The following is a 13073-nucleotide window of genomic DNA, read 5'->3' on the forward strand; positions in this document are numbered from 1 at the left end:
ATTTTTATGGACATATGCAGACATTTATATAAATATTGCAAAACGAGCACTAACCTGTGTTATAAGAGTATGGTTTTAATTTTAGTAGCTTAGTGACTGTATGTGCCGATGATTTTGACACGCCCACCTCTTGTGAAACACGGCGTAGAGGTTTGTTTGGAGAACGTTCTAACGCTGCACCAATATCATCGAGTTTTGCTTCGGTTAGAATCCGTCGTTTTTGCTTAGGTGTTTTAAAATTTGACGATACAGTTTCTCGTAATTTAAGGACAAGATGTCTAACCGTATCTCTGTGTGGAGTTGAAACGCATGGGAATTTCTGTACAAATTACCTACACGCGTCTCGACACGAGTTTGTTTTCACGTAGGTACGTGTCATACATAAAAAAATCTTTGTTCTAACGTGAATCTTGCGGCTGGCATTCCAATCGTCTCACTGACACGTCACACATACACACTACAATAACACAAACAAGTAACTGCAAGTAACCAAGAATAACACTCTTGCGCACAGTACGAGATTAACACGCTCTTGGTTTACATTGCTCGCCACTATATTTACAACTCTGTCTTCATCTAGTCGCGACGGAACAAAAAACTCGAGCTCGGAGATTTCGGATTGCAAGGAAGCTCACGAACACTATTGACTTTTAACGGTTTCTTCTACAGCGTAATCTTGATACAGTGTTCCACATTCAAAACCTCCAAACGATCCCCATCGGCACAAAACTCTTTCAAGGATATAAACTTAAGCAGGACGTTACTGGTCAAAACTATGATTAAAATGTTTTATTATCTGTGGCTCTTAACATCGTTTCTAAAGCGTATTTTTTTGTGTATATAAGAGCAGAACTTGGATGAATTACAGAAGAACTTTTGCGTGTTATAACACAGGTTAGTGATCGTTTTGCAATATTTATATAAATGTCTGCATATGTCTATAAAAATAAGCGGGCATTACAGGCCGCAAATGTCGGCATCTCCGTCAGCGCCGCCCGCCACGCTTCTCCCGATCTCTCGGCTGCAGATCGAAATGAACGCACGGTATTATCTTTTTCATTTCATACAGCTAGCGTACTGAAATACATAAAAATTCTGATTTGCTATTAACTCTACATATCTCCTTCAAGAAAAGCTTTAAAAGTAAGGGGGTAATTTTAGTCATAATGTAATTTTGAAAACTGGAGAACCATTCGTCGTGTGAGAACCAGACGAACGTAACTCCTTTTTTTAAAAAAAATTTACAGAAGATAGAAAATAATATATTCTTATGACTATGTTTGACTAAGAAAAAATCAGTAAATTGGAGATACGTGACTGCACTTTACCGCTAAGAAATATAGATGAAGATAACGTAGATCTGACTCCATATACAGCTCTTCAGAGAAGATATGTTAAACAAATCCGAATAAATTACATTTTTGGAGTTACGTTAACCTCTGGTTCTCATACGACGTATTTATCCTTTGGATTGAACGGTAGAATGTGAAAACAATGGGGTTTCTGTATTTTACACCCAACTTTTTCTAATGCAGTTTTTGCTTTGATCTTCCTGCTCGAATACTAACCAACTGTTCTTTATTTCTGTTATTAGAAAAAAAAACTTGAAATGGACGATGCCAATTTCCAGGGTGGAGGGTAGACGGAAAGGTGTGTGTAATAGTTTCCAAATAGCTCCCCTCTTTGCTGCATGGATGTTGGAAGTATAAAAGAATTACCATACAACTGTACAGTAAAAACTTTTATCGTTGCAAATCTCTTTGTAGTATTCCTATCATAGAACATAGCATGTAACACGAATCATTACTACCCTAACTACAAGTGAAGTCTACATTGCATGAACTCCATGTCCTTTACGGCGTCAGATAAGATGTAATTGATAAATCAACCGAATTTAGTCACTGAACGAAGATTCTATTGTTAGCATTTACGTCAGGGCATGGAAGCGATGAAAAGCGTGGTTAGGACTCAAGATACATGACACGATGCTCAAACGTTTATTGCACCTTCCTTCTCTCAGTTTTCTAACATGGCCACTTTTCCCTTCCCAGCATTCCTTCCGCGAGCCTGTTGGTGCCCTCAGCAGGCAAGGACCACGAAATAAAGATTATATTTACACCAACCTCGGCATTCTGATGTCTCATCGCTGTAACTCAGCGCTCACACTGTGCCAGTACACGTCACGCATAATTCAACTCAATCTTTTTGACGCGCTCAAGAGATAGAATACATTAAGAAAGAAGAAGAAGAAAATAGGGGGTCGCGAAAGACGAAAGCTTTAATCTATATTCAAGGAGTGCAGCCTAACGATGACCACACACGGATATCACAAATTAAGGTGGCGTGTAGCTAAACTGGACGAGACTTATCGAAAACCTTGGGAAGAAATTACGGCTGGCGCTCTAATTTGACAGACTTACGACCAGATTTCCCCAGTGACACTAAAATGGGCCAAAGGGTAATTGCATGCAATGGCGTTTAGATGTGTAAAATATTCGTGGCACTGCACAAAGGAAATAATTTCTTGTATTAAATGCTCTTTGGCATGCCACTGGAACACGAAAACATGACGATAGCTACCTCTAGCTTGATTTTCCTGCCGTTGTAGTTTAGTATTTGGTGTGGACTTGTTGACATTTCAATGGAACTTTATTTTTTTCTTCTTTTTACCTCTGATTTGGGGATCGGGAAGAGACTATCATTAAAGGCGAGCTTGAAACCAGTTCCTCGTTTGCGTAAATTGTCCACAAGCACATAACCTTGCCAACGTTCTCGAATCGTGCGGGAAGTAAACAATCATCCACTGCCATGTTCTGTCCACGGCAACGGGACATAATCACCCATGAAGCCACCATGTATTTTTGCATGCATACTGCCTAATGTATAAATTTATCAAACCTGACGCATGATTTGAAGTTCTCGTTGTGACGTGTGCATTGTTGAATGTTCTCTCCGGTTGTACACAGTGTATTTATTTGTTTCATTGTCTATATCAACCACGTCAAACTCAGTTTAGCTAGGAACATTTAAATATAAAGTCAAAAAAAATGAAAATGGCCACACATCCAACAATACTGCATTTATTATTATTAAATAATTATTTACAGTGGGTTTCATACTGAACGTATTTTTTAGATGGAAATATGTCATTGTTAATTATAGATCTGACTTCTCGTGGGCTGATAGCACACTATCTAACGCTGTCACTGTGACCGAAGATCCCAAATTTGAATCCCACTTTGAACTGTATGTCCAGTCCAGATTAACCTAACTGAGCATAAAGTTGACTTAAAACAAATTTTGCTAAGCACGCAAATAAGGCAATGAAGCACGTTAATTGTAATGGTTACGAAATATGGATCAATTGATTAAAACTTATGAATAATTTTTCGTTACGCGTTCTGAATGTATTTCATGTTTTCATTTAATGTATTTTACATGCACGTTAAAAAAAACGAGGATTACTCAAAACTGGGATTATCACCATCTTGGATTATTAATAAATATGTGCTAAAACTGCCAAGTAATTTAAGGGTGTGGCTGTTTCATCAAGTTAGAAGGTAAAGTGATGTTACAAATATGTAGCATTTCCTATCAGGGGGTGCTCGTTGCTATGTGAAGTACGTATGCATTACGTCATCTGGGAGGATCGGGTTTGACGGTGCTCGTTGCTATGTGCAGTAACTTTTGAACTTTATTGTTTAATTAAACTAAGAACTAAGATATTTTCATCGATATTCTCAAAGCGTTTCATTTACCGTGTGATCATAAATCTATTTCTATAGGCTTGAAGTTAGTAGGTTAAGACATTCAAGTTTGATGTTCCTAGCACTCATCAAGTATTTAGAGTAAGTTAAGTTAGTTAAATTAGTACTTGTACACTTTGGCTCGTCTTCTCCACGCGTTTGTATGTAAAGTTCTTAATACGAAAAAATACTTTTCAGAACTATGACAACGATAACTTGCAGCCAAATTTGAACCAGAGAAATTTAAAATATCTGCAAATTACAAACTGGAATTGCATTTTCAAAGTCTGAAACTACTATCTTACAAACTATTTCGTCATTCTTCCTCCACATAAAACTTTTCGCTTGATAATTTGAAAAATAAAATTATATTATGGAGAACGGTAAAGATTGGATTTTAAGTATATTAGTATAATGTTAATACTTTCTGATGTTATGTAAAATTTGAAATGTTCTTGGAAATGATTGCAATGTTCTGAATGAATAAGAAGGAACGATTCAGTCAGAAAACTAAATATTAGGCTTTTGTACTGCGTTGTGTTAAATGTTGTAAATTGATTATACTGTATTACTATCGGATTAAAAATTACGTATATTCAAGTTTGGACTCAATTAAAAGTTAACCAGTAGAACCACATAAAAACGAGTTACACCAAAATTCAGCTTATTCAATTCTGGGTCAATCTATAGTTACCAATTTTTTTTTTTTGATTATGCCTTCTATTTTTATCGTCGTGAGAACAAAATAGGTTTTTTTTTTAGTTTGGCAAACTATCGCTCTCTTTGAAATTTTATAAATAAAGAACGGGTTTTTTTTATTTATAGATTATATATTATATAATTTATTTATTTATTATCCAAACTCTAATATCCTGTGACGTTCTGTGAGGCTCGTAGTACCTCGGAGGCCTCTGACGATCTCCGTGGGGGAGTTGTTAGAACAGCGCACTACGACACCAGGGGTCCCGGGTTCGAATCCAATCGGGTAAGACATTGATTTGTCCTTAATGAGAAAATTGAGAATTTAGTAAATGTGATAGTATGTGTGGAAACAAAGATTGATTGATTGATTTGCTTTATTTTACTTCCCTTCTTGTGTCACTTCTGGCTAATTTGCGAAGATAGGGTTCAGTGATGAAATTATGCAATTGATGAATGAACACTCACAAACATCCATGCCCAGGCCAGGATTCGAACCCGGACCCCTGGCGTTGAAGCGCGATGTGCTAACCACTACGCCAAGGAGGCCGGCTTGTGGAAACAAAGAAAGAGAACGACGGGGGGGGGGGGACTACCTATTATGGGTTTTCCTTTCATATTTAAAAAAGACAGAAAAGCAAAAATAAACCAAATCTGTCAATCAATTCTTTCTTTGTAACTCTTTCACTATGCAATTCTTCTCTAGCATTCAACGTTTTTTATTAAAATCATAATACGATTTATGAAATGATGAAATCTGAATTGCTAATGAGAACACGGACAACCTTCTTTGTAATATATCGATCAGGTTTCAGAAACATGAATTTTTACAATACTTTTGCATGCGCAATTTTCCCTCTTTTAAAAGTAGCATGTTTTAATTATGTTACTAATCATTAAAGGAATACCGTCCCGAAGTATGATAATTAATATTTACCCCTCAAGGTAATGAAACACTTTTCCTCTCTGAAACTCGCATAGAAATGATAGCGGCCGTTTGCTTTGGCCAAGCGCTGAACGAACATAACCGAAGGGGCACCGAGAATAACCGATCCTCCCATATGACGTCACGCGCTCGTGCATGATCAGCAATTTTCGGATGGCGCTACCTTATATATTAAGTTACCTTGTTTCCTATGTTTGCGCCGAGGCCGTACAGAAGGACGGGCTGATGGGTGAGGGATTACTATTCTGGCTAGTTTAAAAAGAAATAGATCTAAAAATTTTCTTGTTCGTTTCGCTCGCAATCCTTCATTGACCAATATGTGTTTAGACTTTTGAGCAGGTATTTCTGAAGAATTTCACTACTAATAGTATTACCATACTACTTACTTTAAAGCAGGTGCATTATTTTAATGGTGTTCTATTAGAAATACTATTATATTATCGATTCCGTGACACCTTGCGCATTGCGAATTGAAGCAAACACTATATAAACTTATGTGTGTGTGCGTGAACTATAATTTGTGATAGTAGTTAAAACTAATTAATATAAACAATTTAGACTACAGTATTTCTGAAGACGTACTTATGACATCAAATTTTTAACAAAGCCTTCATGTAACAATAAATAACGTATTGTTCTATATCTCGCAGTTCTCATACACTATTTTATGTGGCTCATAACTATACATAAAACAGAGATTCTCCAAAATGTGAGTGATGAAGCAAGTGTGTCATCAAAAGACGTAATTTTGTTGATTTTATCTTCAACTACAAAGATTTTATCTTTACAGAGAAAATTGCCAACCAGGCTTTTTGGCGCCAAAAAAAAAAAATATCTTTTTTTTACGCAATAGAATCAGTATAAAAATGCTTAAAGTGGCATCCTTCAATAACGAATAACAACAGCTTACTGTCCATGGTAAAAATCTTAACTGTATCTTGCCCAATTGCGAAAAAAAACCCTCTTGTTACAAGGTAATTTCAACTGAAGCAAATTTGGGCAACCAAACTGAACTGAACACCTCTCCACATTTCTCTTTAACCGCCACTATTACTTCGAAGTATGGTAGTTGGTTGGATTATATAAGTGAACATGACTACACACTTCTAAGAAAAAAAAAATTAAAAATATACAAAGACTGCCATGTTTCTGTTGTAATAGCTGACGCAGACATATACGACTCTCATTCTCTGAAACATTAATTCTCCCTAACATCGCTTGCCTAATCACTTGTTCAATGAAACTGTCATAAAATTCTTAAGGAGGGAAGTTATAAAATTCCTCACACATACTTCAGCAAGTTGAAATGCTGTTTCATCATCCGCTTATATGTTGGCGTATTTAAAAGAAAATTCTGATGGCCTGTCGTGGAAAGTGGGAATTGTGAGCCTGTACTATCCTGGTTGCATATATGAATCAGGATAAAATTCAAATTTTGGAGGTCTAGTTAGGTCGAAATTAAGCGTCAAACATTATTTTTTTAGTTTGTGAGGTGGCCCATTGTATTTGTTGTTCATATTATACACTTTGAGACCCGAGACGAGAACGAGATGGATGTTTATAAATCGAGAACGGGACAGACAATTGGAACTGGAGACAAGAGATGGTGTCAAGTCTTGTCTAGTCTCGTCTAGAGTCACTCGGGGGAATATGCCCATCGGGGTTAAATGCCCACCCCCTCGTATCTCGCGCAACGTTAATGTTATGGCAAATCTGCGACCCTTGTTTGAAAGCGCCATCCGTGGGGAGACGAGGCAGCAGGTTTGGAGCTTGCGAGAAGAATCTGAAGCTATTCAGGGTTAATTTCATGAGATAAGAAGACAATTTTTGAGGTAATAATTTTTTGGACGTTGCTGTATAAACAGTGTGCAATAATATTCCAAAGAGAGAAAGAAACTGAATTATATTTGGTGTGAAGATCAAGAGTGAGGGAAACATATCTGCAGAGTGAAACTGCCGCATAGTGCTCAGAGTTGCCAACCCAGTGATTCAATTCTCTGCTTGTAGCTGTGGGGTGATATTCCCACAGAAATTAAGTACAATATGCCGATGGGCATTATTATGAGAAGAAAGGACCACAATGTGACTGGATCCAGTGTATTCGTTGTTGTATGTGGATGCATGAAATATGTACCAAATTCACGTCCATGTGTCCAAAGTGCAATGCAATTTCTCACAAATGTAAACAGTAAAAGAGGTTATGGTAAATTCAAAATAAATGTTGTTAGAAACGCTATGCTTGTCTGTACAAATGATGTTCTGTTTACGAAACAAACGTTAATAATCTTCCAGTTAATTCTGTGTATTATTTTACTTTAAATATGTCATGTCAAGTATTACAACAATTGTTTCTTGTATTGGGCATTATACCCTGAACACGGGGTGATTTGCCCAAATAGACGTTCATCTGACGTTCATTTGTTTATTTTTCTATGGTTCTTTTGCTATAAGACTTACAGTAATAAAACTTGTAGGTAACAATAACAAAACATGTAGCTTTCATTTGACATCCTTTTCATTGCGACACTCCTTCATTTAGCGAAGCTATAAACCGCCAAAAGAAAAGTTGGGCGTATTCCCCCGAGTGACTCTATGCATATAGATTAACAGAGATCACGGAAAAGATATGGCACCATTGTTCGAATCCTGGATTCTTCATATTCATATCCATCACCGTCGCAACATAAAATAACTTGAACTGTAATTTCGAAATCTAATTTTACCGTGCGTTTTCCGGATGTGCCAGCTTGAATTGTGAATTTTCCAAGGTCAAAAGTGTTGAGAAGGAAAGGCAGATGGGTTCGATCCTTTATGTTGAAGATGTAAGGCTAAGTGTTCCAATAGCCACAGCTGTTCCACGTAGGTATCTCCTCACCTTTATTATGATTATCATTATCATAACTCAAGTTGATTTCTAAGAATTGGGCACTATTAGGTTTCGCAAAACTTTAAACCTCAGTGGGTTTCCATTCCTTGTTCGCCAGTTAACTGCGGCCCCTCCGACGCCATTTTGCTTTCGACACGTTCCTAGAATTCTGCCTTCGACAGAATTTTATAGGTAGGACAAGATATTAAATTCATATACCTGAAAATATTGTAGCCTTCACCCCTGGCCCTTCAAAGAAAGAAAAAGAAACGAATGCATTAACTATATTGTACGTAATATGCTAAATGCATTCACTGATCAAATCATAAACGAATAAAAGTAAAGTAAAGTAAAGTAAAGTGCTCCCCTGTGCATAGCACCACGCCATGAAGGCGTAGAGGGGGTGTGGGGGTAACGCCCCACACTTTCTTGATCCGGTCGTGAGTGGGGATGATGTGATCAGCATCACCCCCCTGACCGCCTTTACCCCCCAGGGTTTCCCCCAGGTACCCATGTTATTCGACGCTGGGTGGGCGCCGGGGCCGCTTCCATCGTTAGAAACGTTCCCGGATTTGAACCGGCCGGGGATCGAACCCAGGACCTTTAGCATGGTAGTCAGACGCGTTACCGACTGAGCCACCGCGTAGCTCAAGGTATTTTCAAAAGGTGACAAATCCATAGATGTAACGTATTGTGCGGTGCAATAATGTAGCTACACAAGTATTTTCTAATATCTGAATATTTTACATCGGTAGTTTTCGTCAATAATTTGTGCATTTGCTACACTCCTATAAGGTAAGCCTCGAGTGTATACAAAAACAGAAGTCCTATATTCCTTTTCCGGAATGTCTGGAGTAGAGACGCGCAGAGGCGAAAGCTTGTGGGCGAGGCCAGACTATGCGGCGCTCTCCTGAATGCAGAATTCCCACAGAACTACTGGACCGCGAATGACCAGTCGAATCGCCCCTTCCCGCGCGACCCCTCTCCTCCGCGCGTTCATTGGACGAGGCACACACCGCAACGTGCGCGCATGACGCGTTCGCGTTCTCTTACTCCAGACATTCCGGAAGAGGAATATAGGTGCTATATTCATCGTGTGTTTTCTCTAATTTATTTCATCCATGCTCATCATCACGATCTACCATAGAAGTAAAATTAAGTAAATAAGGAAAACACGCATATACTATTTTGCAACCTTATGTAAGATCTTTGTCACGAATAGCATTTGTACATTAGAAAATATAGCATAGTACATAGTAGGATCATCTGGAGGAACCCACACTTCCCCATTAGTAAGTCTCAAAGGATTGGCGACCGTGACTCCAGCCAATGCCGTCGCTTCTTGCGGCTATTAAGAAAGGCCAAAGCGAATTCTCGGCGTCAAAACTGCACCCCCCTCCCCCCACCAAAGGCCGCCAAACGGCACACTCTCATCATTCTTACCTAAACCACCTATGAATCAACCCCAGCCAGGCGCCGTACAGCGAATGTAACGTTCGCCGTCACCAAGAATTTTGTCCTTCTCCAAAGGGGTCCCCGTTTATGGGCCCAGAGAAGAGAGGCGGTGGGGACCACCCCGAAGTCGCAGAACTCCGCATACTTCCAAAAAAAAAAAGTCTGGATACCAATATCTTACCTTCCAATCATGAAGAGGCAGGCGCTCCAGCCATGTTTATGTGTCGGTTCTGGAAAGTTGAAAGGGAAAAAAAAGGGTCGTATTTGATTGAGAAATACCATCGCTCGTTGTAATAAGTTGTGGCAGTCTCCCGGCGGGGGGAAATATCGAATTTAGGAAAACTATTTAATAAATCTGTTTCTCCAAAACTGGATTTTTTAGGTACCAAGATTTATGTAAGGATTTCTTTCTGAGATAAACAAATCATGATACGATTACACTTGTAACAATCACTTTTCTGTGGCCATGTAGACATTAAGGCAGTGGTGGATTCAGAAGTGGCACATGAGAGGCGAATTATAGTCTGACATCTCATCCATAAGGGAATATATTCTAACACAAATTGCAGTGGTTTTTTTTTTTGTTTTTTTTTTTGGTTTATTTTTTTTTTTTTAACTTAAAGATTCCAGCTGACCTCCATGAGCTGGAGGTTAAGGCAAGGTATGAATGTTTATTCTTGACTCTCATTACCGTATTCATTCCAATTATCGCTATAAACATAATAAAATGAGAAACAGAATATGTTCTCCAGAATCACATCGTTCTTCTTAAATGTCTTTATCTGCAGCCACAACGTCACAAAAAAATATCATAAATAATAAGTGATTTGGTATTTTAAGTCCACTTTATGCACAGTAAGGCTAATCGGGACTGGGCCTACCGTTTAAAGTGGGATCCGAACCACTATGTGCCTCCACCGGGAATCGAACCCGGGACACCTTGGTTGCATAAATAATAATTATTATTCACCAAATTTTGTTTTTATAGCTGCTGTAGTTCCCGAGATATCGGTAGTTGACACTGACAGACAGATTAGGGTACGTTTTCAGTATTTGCTCATTAGTACCGTAAAAGGCATAGTGCTAAATTTGAATAAATTACTTGATAGTTCTATTTCAAAATTAATTGTAATTATCTATTGTGATCGTGTTCGTTTTGATTAGCCTAAATACGTGGAACAGCGACATAAAACAAGAAAATATGAAGTTAAAGCAATAGTATACGTATAGAACGTGAAGCAATGTATGGCGTGCACTCTTATTGCTGTTATAAACAATTTATACAAAAACAAGTTGATTCGTAGGAAATGTTACATTGAATGCCTAAGACAATTGGGAGCTATTAAATTCCAAAGAAATAATCTTTCCACAAGCTGCGAGGAATGCATCAACGGCAGGTGGTTTTTCCTACCCTCACATTTTAAATTCCCTTTTTCCAAGTAAACGAAAGATATACAAAGAATTAATTACACGCAAGTCCCTTCGTGTGTGTTAGCCACTAAATTATTTAAGTGAATTTAATCGCATTAAGAAGCCGCTGGCGTTGCAGCGACACCTGTCCTCCACAACGGAGCGAGAAGATTATTATTTTCAGTGGCTCACTCGACTTCGAGGCAATTCGTCAAAAGAAGCAGCGATAGGGCAAAAAAAATGAAGAGGTTCTTGAGAAAACAGCAATCGGGAGGTAGGGGTGGGGATAGAACGAAATCTGGGAAGGAACACTTAGCCAGAAGCTTTAGCTTGGAGTTGGTTGCAGTTTTCATTGCTTGGTGGCCATGTGGTGCTATCTGTGGGGATAATTATAAACTAGGAAGTGCTATTCGATTTTTTTTCCCCCAAAGGTGGAATGAGAATTTTGTTATTGTATGATTTCAGCATTTGTATTAGTTTGAAGCAACACATATATGTTCCGTAATAGTTGTAGTTTGTATTGAAAATTGTTTTTTGGTATTTAATAATAAAAATCATTCGTGGGATGTTCGATATATCTCCTAGGAATAAACTAGAACTTTCTTAGTGGCACTAAAATAATAATTTATTTGTATTTAATGATAAATCTACAACGAAATAATGGTATTATATATTTGTATCTGTTTTTCTTCTTGATTCTAGTCATTTTTCTACAATGAAAATGAATGATGAGTAGTTTAAATTGAAGAAACACTCACAAAGAAACGCTCATGCTTTGATCGGGACTCGAACCGGAAACGGCGATATCAAAGAAGTGGTGATTGTATCAACTAATTTGAAGTTATAATAAATCCAATAAATGTACACAATTTAGATTCTCTTAAGCCTAGCATACCCGAGGGAAGTGGGGGGGGGGGGGTGTCAGGAGACCCATCACCTCTATTTTTTCGGTTTTTCAAATGTGACTGAAAATATATTACATTATTCCGTAGGGTGTTCCCAATATTTCTGTATTATTTTTAGTGTTGCCCACGAGACGAGGCTTTGGCCTGTCTCGTCTCGTGGAAATGCTGTCTCGTCTCGAAAATATTCATTTGTCTTATGACACATGGTCAATCTCGTCTCGTCTCGAATTTTTAAAAGCCTGTCCCGTCTCGTCCCGTGGGCAACACTAATTATTTTTGTTCCTAAAAACATAAAGTAATGTAAATTGGAGGCAAAATACTAGCTGGTCCTATCAGGTGCCATTTTTGAATGTGTGTTATTTGAGACTCTCATGCTAGTAACAGTATACAATTGGTTGGTAATGATGGTAAATTTTGTAATTATTGTAAATAATAAACAAAAAACAAATAATAAACAAAAAAACATTAATAGAAATCATTATGGATTTTGAGAGTTTAAGTGAATGGTAAAATACGAGGGGGTGCTGAAAAGTTAGTAGCCCAACCCAGAAGGAGTGCACGTGGAATGATAAAATTTTACAGTTATTGTACATACTCCCCCCGAAGTGCAATACACTTCCTTCCATGGTGCTCCAATTTTTGCAGACCAGTGAAAAACAATTCTGAAGGTTGTTCCACACACCACTGTTCCGTAGCGCTTATCACCTCCTTATCAGATCCAAAATGGCATCCTTTCAAGTGTTGTTTGAGTTTGGGAAATAGGAAATAGTCTGATGGAGCTAGATCTGGGGAATAAGGAGGATGATCTAGACATTGAAACCCTAGATCATGCAATGTCAGTTGTGTTTGCAGTGCTCGATGGACAGGGGCATTATCCTGCAGGAACAGAATTCCTTTTCTCATTTTCCGCGGCGTTACACTTTCAATTTGTCTTTAAATTTTGTGAGTAATGCAGAGTAATACTCTGCATTAAATGTCTGACCCTTGGGCAGGTAGTCTATGAGTACGACTCCATCCTTATCCCAGAAGAATATTGCAAACACTTT

The sequence above is a fragment of the Lepisma saccharinum genome, chromosome 1, assembly GCF_977018435.1.
Source record: "Lepisma saccharinum chromosome 1, izLepSacc3.1, whole genome shotgun sequence".
In the NCBI taxonomy this organism is placed as follows: domain Eukaryota; kingdom Metazoa; phylum Arthropoda; class Insecta; order Zygentoma; family Lepismatidae; genus Lepisma; species Lepisma saccharinum.